Source organism: Crocodylus siamensis, chromosome 1, assembly GCF_052110815.1.
Source record: "Crocodylus siamensis isolate JL-2025a chromosome 1, ASM5211081v1, whole genome shotgun sequence".
NCBI classification, from domain to species: domain Eukaryota; kingdom Metazoa; phylum Chordata; order Crocodylia; family Crocodylidae; genus Crocodylus; species Crocodylus siamensis.
Window position 1 is genome coordinate 329884929 of NC_143395.1, and position 13529 is coordinate 329898457.

The following is a 13529-nucleotide window of genomic DNA, read 5'->3' on the forward strand; positions in this document are numbered from 1 at the left end:
AAGCACACAACAGTAACACAAATTTGCCACATATATATCAATAGGTATTAATAATCAATACTCAATCAGATCACACAGCACTCATGAAAGAAAATAACTTGTCACTGATATCCCACCACACATTCAGAACAAGACCAAACTGAAGAAGAACACAACATACACACACGTTTTCCAGCACAAGAAACATTAATATGAAGTGTGCTGGAAAGGCAGGTGCCAGGTCTTCTGGCAGGGGAGGGAGAGGGGTTGGACAGGGTAGGGGGAGACCTAGAGCTGCAAGTTGTCCCCTCCACCCCAAACATAGATGCATCCTCTTCCCAAGAACTCATGAGGCTTCTGCTGCCAGTGGAAGCAAGGAGACGGGAGAAGTACCTGAGGTCCCTGCACCTGCACCACCTCCACTGACTCCAGAAATAGGTACCAGCAGCAGAATCACTGTCTCCCCCAATGTCATCTTCCAGTGTGAGCCTCCCACTGCCAGAGGAGAAGCTGGAGCTGGAACCAAAGTACCTGAGAACCCTGGCTCAAGCAATTCTGGGTACCAAGGAGGAATCACAGTTTGTGCTCCACAGCCTTCAAAGTTCCCCTAGACCCAAGTCTCCTTCTCTGGAAAGCAGCACTTCAGAGGAAGTTAAGGTTGTGGAGGCTCAGGCAAGTGGCTCAGCTAAGTCAGCTCCTCCTGCTGTTGTGCCTCAGCCTGCTGAGGAGGGGGATAAAGCAGCATCCCAACCCTTAACCCAGAAGCAGGCAAGTAGTGTAGTGTGGGAGCATTTTGAGCAGGCAGATGATCCCAGGTTTGCTATCTGAAAACACTGCTGAAGGCAGATCAGCTGGGGCATCTCAGGAGGCAGCACTCTTTCCCTGGCATCAGCGTGAGCACGCCCAAAGGGAAGTCCCACACTTGCTCGTCTCCTGAAAGCAGAAGCAGGAGACCCTGGAACAATGGGGGAAAGCTTCAGACAGAGTGGGGGTGCATTCCCAAGGTGAGCAAGTTCACCCAGACCATTGGGGAGATGTTTGCTCTGGATAGCAAGCTCTTCTCCCTAGTTGAACAGTCAGGGTTCAGGCATATCATGGAGCTTGTGGTCCCATCTTACCAAGTGCCTGCATTCACCACCTTTAGAAGGCTGGTGGTGCCTTTCCTGTATGAGGCATGCATTGAGTACTTGAAGGAGGAGATTCACAAGGCAGGGCTGCAGGTAGCCTTGCACCTCATCTCTGACATCTGGAGCAGCCGGGGTGGGGATCACACCTACCTCTGCCTCACAGGGCACTGGTGCAATCAATCATGCCATTGGTGGGCTCTCCTCCAAACTGAGGTGCTGAATGAGTCCCACACAGCAAGGGAGATCATGGTGGCCACCAACTGCATGGTACAGGGGTGGCTTGTTGGGCTGGCTGAGCTCAACTCTGGGTTCATGGTCACCAGCAATGAGGCTAATAGATGTCAACTTGGTTGGCATCCACTGTTTGGCACACAAGTTCCACCTCATAGTCAGAGATGCCTTGGAGGGGGACAGGGCTGCCAGTGATGACACCACCACTACTACCACTATGAGTCAAATGATTTCAAAATGAGGAAGGTGGCGGGATACTTCCACCACAGCATCAAGGGGGGAAAGATGCTGCGGGAGAAACAGGTAGAGCTGAGCATACTGCAGCACAAAATCATGCAGGATGTGGAGACTTGGAGGAACTCCACATACCTGATGCTCAAAAGGCTGGTGGGGCAAAAGACAGCCATCCATGAAAAGGCCTTCCTTGGGGAGATTGGGTTTAGCAGGCCCCTGAACAGAGCTGAGTGGGATACCATCTCCGAGATGTTGGTGGTCCTCAAGCCCTTTCTTCATGCCACCCAGACCTTCAGTGCTGGTGGTGCCATCCTTAGCCAGGCCATCTCCATAGTGAGAGAACTAGAGAACCAAATGGAGAAGATCCAGGGGATCAATGTTCCTGGGTGGGGCAGGCCACTGTTGCCAGATGTGAGGCAGCTGAAGGAGGGCATCAGGAGGTGGCTGGATCCCTTGTGGTCCAGTACAGTCCACATGCTGGTGGGCATGGGAGACCCAATGGTGAAGGGGATAATGTGCAGCGGCAGCCCAAAACCTTTGATCACTGGATGCAGGTGCTGGTCAACAAAATCAGGGATGCTGAAGTGCAGAGGCAAGGGGATGTGGAAGAGCACTACAAGCAGCAGCACCAGCCAGTCTCCTCCATGCCAGCCACTGCCAATGTTGGCCAAAGGCATGGCTGCAATGCTGGGGTCCAAACACACCAAACCCCAGCCTCGGGCATGTAGCACCAATGCTTCAGTGGATACCTATCTCGCTGAGGATGTGAAGCCCGTGGATTGTCACCCCTTGGCCTACTGGGAAAGCCACAACCAGATGTGGCAGGATCTAGCCATGGTTGTCTGGCAACACCTATGCTGTCCACCAACCAGTGTTCCAATTGAGAGGGTGCTCGGCATTGCTGGGCATGTTGTGACACACCACTGCACCTGCTTGGATCCTAGCTTGTTCTTGAAAGTGAACCTCCCACTGCTGGGTTTCCCCAAGCTCCACCTGTAGATGGACTGAGTGCCACCCTCCTCACTCCATCTGCACCAATTTCCCTTTTTCCTCTTTTTAAAGCCAGTTACTGTCTCACTCTCTACTGGATGAGGCACTCACTGCATCAACAACCAGGAGGGAAAGATCATGTTCCTGCTGAGCTTACTCCCCTGCCAGGATGAACTTGGAGGTATGGACTGGGGCTATGGGGAAGCAGACAGCCCCAAGTCCTGGGCATGACTACAAAAAATGCACCCTGCCAGGATCAGGAAGGCCTGGTGGGACTGCTAGTGGCAACCCCATAAATGCCAGGACCAATGATCCCCTGGTGAAAGGTGGGTAGGAGGTGCCATAATCTCCAGCTAATGCACTCAGGCACATAGTCCTGGCTGCAGAAAGCCCAGACCTGTCACGTCTTTGACAGGCCTGAGGCTTGCTGGTTTCAGTGGAGTTGTGAGGCCCCAAGTGAGCTCAGCTTAGCTGCCTGGGGTGCCATTGTTTGCACTGAAAAACCCTTTGTAAAGCTGAGGAAGCAACTGTAGTTGGTGTGTCTCCTTGTCCTGGATGGAAGGAATAGTAAAGAAGCCTGCAATGCAGGCAAGAAAGCCAGTAAGTGAAAAGGGAGGCATCAGGGGGTGAGGACAGGCTGGGGCAGGGGGAGGAAGGGGGATGTAGCAGCGCAGGTAAAAGTGCAGAGGTATCTGGGGAGTCAGATGTCTGGAAGCTTGCAGTGTACCAGAATTCTACTGCCTATATTGAGCCCTTGAGTTTCTGTACCTATGAGGCTGATGAAGTGAGCTATAGGCCTGGCTGTGAAAAGTGGTCTGTAAATTGTTCCCTCCCAGGATTACGCCTGAAAGACTGGAGGCAGAATGGTTTTTTGGTAAGAAATATGCCCCCACAGGTAGTTGGGTATTGTTGTCTTTGATAGATTCTGGTGTGCAGCTTGTAGAGGTACTGGAGAAAGTTGCCGGTTTTGTGTTTTGAGCTGTAGGAAGTTGGCTTTAGTTCTAATGATGAGGTTAGGTGTAGTGCTTGTTTGAACTTACAAACCACTTTTCAGAGCTGGGCCTATTAACTGCACTTCATCAGCCTCCTGCGCAGTGGATACAGAAACTCATGGACTCAATATACACAGTGCAATTCTGACACACTGCAACCTGTAGGGGCTGTAGGGGAATAGGAGGCCTTCCACACTGAGGCACAGTGACATGTTGTACAGAGGCCCCAGGGCCAGGAAGGGTGCACCTGAGCACAAATACACACACACACACACACACACACACACACACACACAGAGTTGCACAGTGAGGGCACATCTAACAGACATGCACTAGGTGCTCCTACATGAGAACAGGTTTCATCCTCTGCAGTTTTCATCCCTCTCTGGCTTAACACAGACACATGACATGAGTTTTGCTTGTCAGCAGCTTGAGATAGAGTTTCCCAGAAACCCCTGTACCTAATTCTTTAAAACTTCACAAACTTTGTGGCCTCAGCAAGAGCTATCACCCCTGCAGTTTTCACCCTGGTGTAGCTTAACACAGACATGTGACATGAGTTTTGCTTTCAGGACTTTGAGGTGCAGTTTCCCATAAACCCCTCCACCTATTACCTTGAAATGTGGCAGGCATCATGCCCTCAGCAGAGGCTACCATCCCTGTATATTTCATCCAAATAAGCCCAAAGATGACAAAGTTATAGATATTTAATTGATTCCCCATTATACTCTATGGCTGAATCTCCGAATCGCTCTGAATTGGTGCTGAATCTTCTGAATGAATCACTGGCATCCAAATCAGTCTAATCTGAATCTGAATCAAATAGTTATCTATTTGCACAGGCCTAATTCAGGCAATGGGAATAGAGAAACATACTTAGAAGGATGGGTATAGTCTGGGCCATGGGTTCTCTTATTAATTGTTCATTTCTTCAGATTCTTCATTCTCCCCAACTCAGGCCCTTTATTCCTCAAATCCTCCTTGGGTTCATAATCACAGTTAGACAACTATTAATGGCTGCATATATCTACAATTTAATTTGGTATATGTTAATGAAAGACATTTGGTCATTAATACTCTCCGCTCCAGCAAAGTGAAGAATTTACAAGATTTGTCATTTATTGTATAACAACTGTTTAATTAGTATAGTATTGACAGTTTATCGGTTAAGTTTTTACTTTTCCTGACAGCGTTATTCTTGATGGTAGTGGATTACAGTTACCTGGCTTGTGTTTCTATAGTCAAATAGTTAATGCTTTCCTGTTTGAATAAAAAAGCCCCAGAGAATATGGATTTGCGAACCTTTCTTTATACATCGTACCACAGTTTTTTTAATTTGAAGTTACACGTTTATAGCAGCAACACGTGGTTCCCATCTTTATGTAATGGAGGATGCATTCAAGATAGAAGAGTCACGTATGTCAGGGCCACTAACATGTTCTTTATAAATCTTTCAGCCTCAACAAACTCATCTTTAGAAACAAGCTCCATACTGTTCCATAGTCAAACAAGCCAAGCAAGACCATATCTAAACAACAAATAGAAAACCTGCTGACACATCTGTACCATCATCACAATCTATATACCTGACAATAAAACCATTGAATCCATGGGTAGTATACTTGTGAATCATATATGATAAACCTGATTCATTGAACCTTTGTTCAAGATCACCAAAAAATAAAAATAAATAAAAATAAAGGTGAATCACCACTAGAACACCTGTCACAGAAAAATCACTCCCTTACTCATACTCCTTGTCCTTAAGGAAAACCTACATAATAGCTTTAAAGGGCAGGCTAAGGGTAAACAAGAAAGTCTTGTAACTTTGCTGGAAACTGAAAACCATGAATTCAACACAGACCATATTTTATGGCTCATTACAATTTATTTGCTCCTTCTAATCTGTCTGTAATCCACAGGTAATTTACTTATTTTTGGTTTGTTTGTTTAGGTTTATATTCTGTTTGTTTGTTTAGAGGACACACACACACACACACACACACACACACACACACACACACACACACACACACACACACACACACACACACACACACACACACATAGTGGCAAACACAGTGCCAATATTTTTTTAAAAACAAGAGGAGAAAGGAGGATATCCAGGGAGCTACAGATCAGTCAGCATCAGCTCAGTCACTGGAAAAATCATGGAGCAGATCTTCAAGGAATCCATTTCAAAGCACGTGGAGGAAAAGAAGGTGATTAGGAACAGTCAGCATGGATTCACCATGGGGAAGTCATGCCTGACCAACCTGATTACCTTTTATGATATGATTAAAAAAAAAAATTCTGTGAAATCTATGATGAGGTGACTGGTTCTGTGCATGCAGGGAGACCAGTGGATGTGATATACCTTGATTTTAGCAAGGCTTTTAATACAGTCTCCCACAACATTCTCACAGGGAAGCTAAGGTAGTACAGACTGAATGAATGAACTGTAAGGTGGATAGAAAACTGGCTGGAGCACCAGGTTCAGAGGATAGTAATCAATGGCTAGCTCTTTAGTGGCAGCTGGTATCAAGCAGTGTGCTCCAGGGGTTGGTCCTGGGGCTGGTTTTGTCCAATGTCTTCATCAACAACCTAGAATATGGCACAGAGTGCACCCTCATCAAGTTTTCAGATGACACCAACCTGGGGAGAGTAGTAAGTAGGCTAGAGAGTAGGGCTAGGATTCAGAATGTCCTGGACAAATTGGAGGATTGGGCCAAAAGAAATCTCATGAGGTTCAACAAGGACACATGCAAAGGCCTTCATTTAGCATGGAATACTCTCAGCAGCAGTACAGGCTGGGGCTGACTGGCTGGGTAGCAGCTCTGCAGAAGAGGAGCTGGGATTTACTGTAGACAAGAAGCTGAATATGAGCCAACCGTATTCCCTTGTTGTGAAGAAGGCTAACAGCATACATCAATAGGACTGTTGCCAGCAGATCAAGAGAAGTGATTATTTCCTTCTATTGAATACTGGTGATGACACATCTGGAGTATTGTATTAGGGCCCCCACTACACAAAGGATTTGGACAAAGTGGAAAGGGTCTAAAGAGGGCAAAAAAATGGTGAGGGGGCTGGGGCATCTGATTTTTGAGGAAAGAATGAGGGCTTATTTAGTTTAGAGAAAAGACTGAGAGGGGATTTAATAGCAGCCTTCAACTACCTGAAGGGGGGTTCAAAAAAGGGTTGAGCTAGACTGTCCTCAGTGGTGGCAGAGGACAGAACAAGGACCAACAGTTTCAAGTTGAAGTAAGAGAAGTTTAGGTTACATATTAGAAAAAAAATATCACTAGAAGGGTAGTAAAACACAAGAACAGGTTCCCAAAAGAGGTGGTGGAATCTCCATCCTTGGAAGTTTTTGAGACCTGGCTAATCAAAACTTTGGCTGGAATGATTTAGCCTGGGATGGTCCTGCTTTGAGCAGGGGTTTGGACTAGATGACCTCCTGAAGTCCATTCCAATCCTAATTTTCTGTGATTCTATGAAATGTTCTTATTCTTTTATGCAATTAAGAATATCTATTTTCATTGTCTTGTCTTGTTCTGTAGTTCTGATAGTTTCTCTCTGTTTCACAAGTTTATTGTGCTCTTCCCTTTTAACCTAGTGACTATTTTCATTTACACAAATGGGGTTAACACAAGAAATTGTTCTATCTACTATTTAGCTTTAGATGTATCTCCTTCTTACACAGAGAAGAGGAAAGACATTTTGTAAACAAAAGACATTCCAGGATAGGGTCCCAGTGGCCTGGTACTGCCCCCTTATGCTTCTCACACACTAGGATTAGACTCTGGAGCCAGCACTGCCCTCACTTGGTTCTATGCATAGGTCACAGTAAGCAGGACACAGGTCTCCCCATGGGTCCAGATATTTGGCATCAGGGAACAATGCCACTGCTCCCCTGCCACCAAATTTCTGGATCCATGTGGGGCCTGTTGGCCTAGATGACAAGGTACTGAGGGCAGGATCTGCCCCACAGGCTGGAAGTTGAGTAGCCCTGGTTCAGACATAGAACCAGCTTTAGGCAGTCCAAGCAAGCCTGAGGCACTGCAAGATAGTCTGTTGCCCAAATAACTTCCTATTTTCTGATCTGAGCTTATACAAACATAATGAGTGGGTCTTTACTGAGGGATCACTCAACCAGATTGCCTTATTACTTTAAACTGGTGCCTGGGACTGGATCTGCCCCAATTAGGTCTTGGTTCATTGCAGTAGTAGAGATTTTTAAAAGGTTCAGGATTGTACACATTCAGAGTTTCTAATGTCTTAAGGCAGAGGTTCATAAATCAAGCATAACTGAAAGCCATTTGGAATGTGTCCTTTCCAATGGAGAGCCACCACTGGTGGGATTCACTTTGATTGCATGTAAGACATCAGTATACATGCCAGTAGGAGATGTGTTGCATATGCAGGCATGTTCGCAGATTAACAAATCAAAATACAGTGAGGCATAGGACTCACTGCTTTGCTTTTCAAATTATTTTCTATTAATAAAGAATTTAAGCACGTTACTGAGCAAATCCTGGCAGGCTATAAGGAGCCTGCATGCTTTACACCCATGTCTTAAAAGAAAGTCAGAGACTTTGAAGGTGTCTCCCATTAATCCAGCAGACTTTCTTCTCCTTTCTCCAAGCACATGTAGAAACACCCACCCACCTTCATATTAAGGATTATGAAACATGTCTTCCAAGAAGCCCCTTTATCATGAAAAAGTATCAAATGATGATTCTTGCTTGAAGCTTTCCAAAAAGAACATCTATTCCAGCCTCATAGGAAGGGACTTCCGAGTAAATTGAGCACCAAGTGAAGAAGTTTGCTTTCTGCTTTTAATACTGTTTATGCACTTTTCAAGTGACTCTATAATAAACAATTCTTAATCATCCAGAGGAACAAGTGCTCATTTCCCCCAGCTAGGGCACCATTTCTCTGAACCACAGGTTTTCTCTTCCTCATTCTCCTTTTGTCTCCAGACTGCTTCCCCTCTTGTCTGATCAATGCCCCAGCACCAAAAGGAGACCTGTGGCTTGAGGGTTAGTATCTGCCTTGAGATTTAATCAATCAGGTTTCAAATGCCTAAGGAGATCTGAATGAAGCAGTGCAGTCCCCCAGTCCCCTTTGTTCTCAACAGGTTCTCTCACCACAAGCTTCTTGGGCAAATATATTTTAATCTCTGACAAAAGTGCTTGCTACCTCATGCCTTCTGTCTATATGCCCTCTGACTACCTTTCTATCTTTGTATTTAATTAATACCTGAACATACAAGCAATTCAAAATGATACATAGCACATGCCTAAAACCCAAACACATAGTTAGTGAATTGATTTTATGATCACATAACTTTCAAACTTCCAGAATGTAAAAAATAATGTATATGTATATATATAATACACACACACACACACACACACACACATATATTTCTGGTGGGACATGTATTTATATATATTTCTATATTTCTCTCTATATATTTCTATATTTTATTTATTTTCAGGCTCTGTCAGTCAAGCATTTTCATGGCTAATTGCTGGTTACTTAACATTAGCAGTTAGTATTTCCTAAAGCATTTAAAGAAATAAAATTAATGACTGTGGACATTATTAAAATGCACAGATTCATAGATTGTAAGGGGTTGGAAGGTATCTCAGAAGATCAGCGGGTCCAGCCACTCCTTGCACTAGGCAGGAAAGACAACTGGGGTCAGGTGACTCCAGAAAGTTGACAGTCCAGTCTCCTCTTGAAGATTTTCACTTCTGGAGAGAGGGAGGGAGTTTATTCTACAGTCTGGACACTGACTGTGAATTTTTTTTTCCCAGTGTTAAGTTTGAAATGGTTTTCCAGGAGTTTGTGGCCATTACTGTTGGTGTCTCCCAAAGATGCCCTGGTGAAGAGTTGTTCTCTAAGCCCTTGATTTATTCCCCTGATTCAGCAGTAAGCTTCTATCAAGTCCCCACTCAACCTTCTCTTTTTTAGGATGAAGAGGCTCAAGTCCCTCAGCATTTGCTTATATGGATTGCTTTGCAAGTCTCTGATCATACGGGTAGCTCTTCTCTAGACTCTCTCAAGCTTTCCCAGGTTCTTGTTGAAGTGTGGTGCCCTGTAGGCCTGTGTGAAGTGGCTAGTATTCACTTTTGATTCAGCCAGTTCAGGGGACTGTGATTCAATTTGATGATTCAAATCACTGTTCCAAATTGATTCAGCTGAATCTGATTTGGAGATTCGGCTAGTTCTGAATCTCCAAATTTCCCAATCACCCAGGCCATGCCCATCCCCAACCTGCTCTCCCAGCCTGGTAATGGCTGCCCTACCCGCCCCAGCTCCTGGCACTTTGAAAAAAAAAGCTCCAATTCACTGGGTGCTGCTGGGCAGGGCGTGATTCCTAGTGCCCCCCACTGCCCCATGCTCCATGTGGGGCTCTGCATGAGCCCCCTGACTGCTCCCCTGGTGTCTCATTTACCCTGCTGGCTACAACATCACACTGATGGCTCATGTGTTACTTTAAATTGCCAATTACTCAAATCAAGAGTGAGACCTTATGAAGGGGGATATGGCAAAATGCCACATTTATTGATTACATGAAGCAGATACATAAGCTTGGACACACCAATCATACCAATCAACACCCAAGCATACAGACAAACAGACATAGATGGACACACAGACAAAACCACTCAAAGGCCTTTGGGAAATCTAAGTATACAATGTCAACCTCCTCTCTCTTATCCAGGTGGCAAGATACCTGGTCATAGAAGGAGATGAGATTGGTAAGACAAGATGTGAGGGGTCCAGGACCCCAAGGGGCCAGGGTCGAGCGGGGAACCCCCGAGTTCTGCCCAACTTCCGGGGCCCGACCTGGAAGTTTGGCCGGGAGCCTAACGTTTCCCGGAACTCGGACCGGGCTGGAACGGTACCGGCCCGGGAGAATAAAAGGAGCCCACCTACCCCAAGCAGGGGAGGATGGAGGCTCCAGCGGGAGCCTGCCCCGGGAGCTGCGGAGCCGGGAGCGGCGGAGCCGGGAGCTGCGGAGCCGGGAGCCACGCGGCGGGAGCCGGCAGTGGCGGAGCCGGGAGCTGCGGAGCCGGGAGCTGCGGAGCCAGGTGCGGCGGAGCCGGGAGCCATGCGGCAGGAGCCGGCAGCGGTGGCCCGGGGAACTGCGGAGCCCAGGACTGCCCCGCAGGAGCCAGCGAGGCAGGGAGCCGTGGAGCCCGAGGCCGCAGCAACTCTCGACGAGCCTAAGGTAACAAGGGAGCCGGCGGCCGCCACGCTGGAGGAAGCCGGGAGGGGAGACTCAGAAGGAGGGACTCTTCTCCGGCGGCTATGGGCCGTTTGGCCACGGAAGAAGACCCACGGGCCGGGGGGCAATCCTCGTAACCCCCCTGGTCTAGAGAGTTAATCCAAAGGGGTAAAGACACCCCAGGACTATAGGTGCGATCGGCACCAGGGAGACTAGGTGCTGTGAGTCCTCCTGGTGAAGGTCCAGCAGTGCGGGGGTGCCCCCCCCCACTGCAGGACTAGGAGACAGACAAGGGAGCCCCTAACGGCGGCTCATCCCGGAGGACCGGGCGAGGGTGTAGGGGAGGAGGAGCCCTCAGGACCCCTGGACCTTGGAGACGAGGTACCCCATTCGGACCGCCAGCTTCCCCGCACGGGTGAACCCCCATATTCCAGCAAGTCGTGGCAAGCGAGATCGGCGGAAGCAGGAACGGCCCGTCACGTACCCCCTCCTCTCCAGGGGCCGTCCGGGGATAGGGGCACTCACGGTAGGTGACGCAACCCATCCCCCCACACAAGACTTGCCTGCAACAAAGCCATGCTGGCTGTTGTTCAAAATCTTACCTTCTGCAAGCATGCCACACATGGGATGCTTGATAAATTTTTCCAAGATTTTCCCTGGGATAGAAGTTAGGCTCCTTGGCCTATAGTTGCTTGGGTCCCCTCTCTTCCCCTTTTTGAAGATGGGCACAACATTGGCCCTCTTCTAGTCTTCAGGAACTCATTTTGGAAGAGTTTTGCCAGAGGTCCAACAATGACTTTGGCCAGCTCCTTCGGCACTCTTGGATGAAGTTCATCCAGTTCTGCTGACTTATAAATGTGTAACTTTTCTAACTGATCATGCACCAGCTCAACAGCAACAGTAAGAAGGTGGTCATTGCCACCGTGCCCATTCTGAAACTTATCTAGTATGATTTTCTCCTTAGTCCGGTGAAATACTGAAGCAAAGTAGTAATTCAGGAGTTCAGTTTTCAGTTTTCTCCTGGGTGTCAGTAACCAGCTTTCCTGAGTTGTTAAGCAATGCTGTTGCAACCAGCCCAGTGCTGGATTCAGCCTCCCATACCCCACCCAAGGTAATTTGCACCAAGCCAGAGAGTGCGTGGCACAGGCATTTCCCAGGGACAACCAGCAGCAGCACAAGGTGTACTGCTGTTAGTTGTTCTCAGGGAACTAAGTCTCCATGCTCATGTGGATGTGGCCACTATGTTCTAGCTGCAACAAACATTTCAATACATTGCAGGATAGCAGACAGCTCTTGTCTCCAAAAGCTTCAGCTTCATGGATAGTTACATTTATAAACTCTCTGAGTCAGAGCATGATACTCACTGTATCTGGAAAGATGCTTTTCCCACAGCTGTACAAAAAGATGCTGATGCCATCAATGCATGTCGAGCAGTTAGCATGGTGTCTGTGTTACTGTGCCCTCAGGTAATGCCAAGTTAAATGTAAACCCAGCTGTAGAACCAAGAGCTGGCCTCTAGCATAAATTATTAGAACTATGACTGCAATATAGCAGGTAACCTCGCTGACAAAAAGAGAAGGAAAACATAACAAAAGGTATGTGTGGAGGGAAGAGGACAATAAAGTAGAATAAAATGTTGTTTAAATTTTTAACAATGTGAAAACAGGTTTATTAACAGATGAGATGCAAAACAGGCAAGGTCTGAAAGAATGATCATTGGCCCTTCAAACTGACTGCCAACTTAAGCATGGAAGAAAAAGTGGTTAGGAAAAAAAGGCTGCTATAAGGTTACCTGAGAGAGAGATAAGAAATAAGTACGGAGAAGAATTTTATACTAGAGTAAGACTAGAGTAAGTATACTGGCAAGTTAGTAATTATTTGGTGGTCACTATTACATGAGGCTCCATCACCAAAAAGTATTAGAGTAAATAGAACACTTACACACTTCTGCCACCTGAAAACAAATAGAGAGGAAATGGTGGCCTTTGCTTCTAGAATGATCTATCCTAAACATAATCTTGCCCTCCAAATCTTTATGCTTTATTCCAAATGATTCTCCCTTTCAACCAGAATTGTGTTGTCTCATCCACTTTTACCCTGAAGATGCTATTTTTCACTCAAATTCATCTTTTCTTGGGACTAAGAGACAAATAGATGCATAGGTTCAGTTTCTACCAGGACAATCATCACTCTCCTAGTAGAAACAAAGAGGGTACAAGCACTCACTACATTTCTCCCCAAGAAAATATTCCTAATTCAGGAGAAATATGTTCCTCAGTTCTAATGGAGGAAGAACTTTCTATATGCTTTCTTGCAGCTGTACTCTTCCATGCTGCTGGGGACATCCTGGGGATGTGCTCTTCCTATGCTATCATCCTGACCAGGATATTTTTAGCCACCCTGACTGCCCCAGTCCCAGACAGATGATCCACCCCCATGGACCTGCTAGCCCTCCTGATCCTGCCCACCTCCTGGTCACTCCAACTTACTTAGAGTGGGTTCCCAATGGGGCTCCCAGTACCAGCAAACATCTGTACAAATCAGAGATGAACTATGATCATGAGGCTGAAAGCCATGTGAACATCAGGGATCTTGGTTTTCTCTGATTAAAAAATGCATATATATACATACAAGTGGCATTTCATTTTAATCATGGAAGAAAGTGGATTTTGGGTTACTTCTTTAGATCAGAAATTTTGTTTGTTTTTTTTTTAAATCAAAGAAAATCAAGAT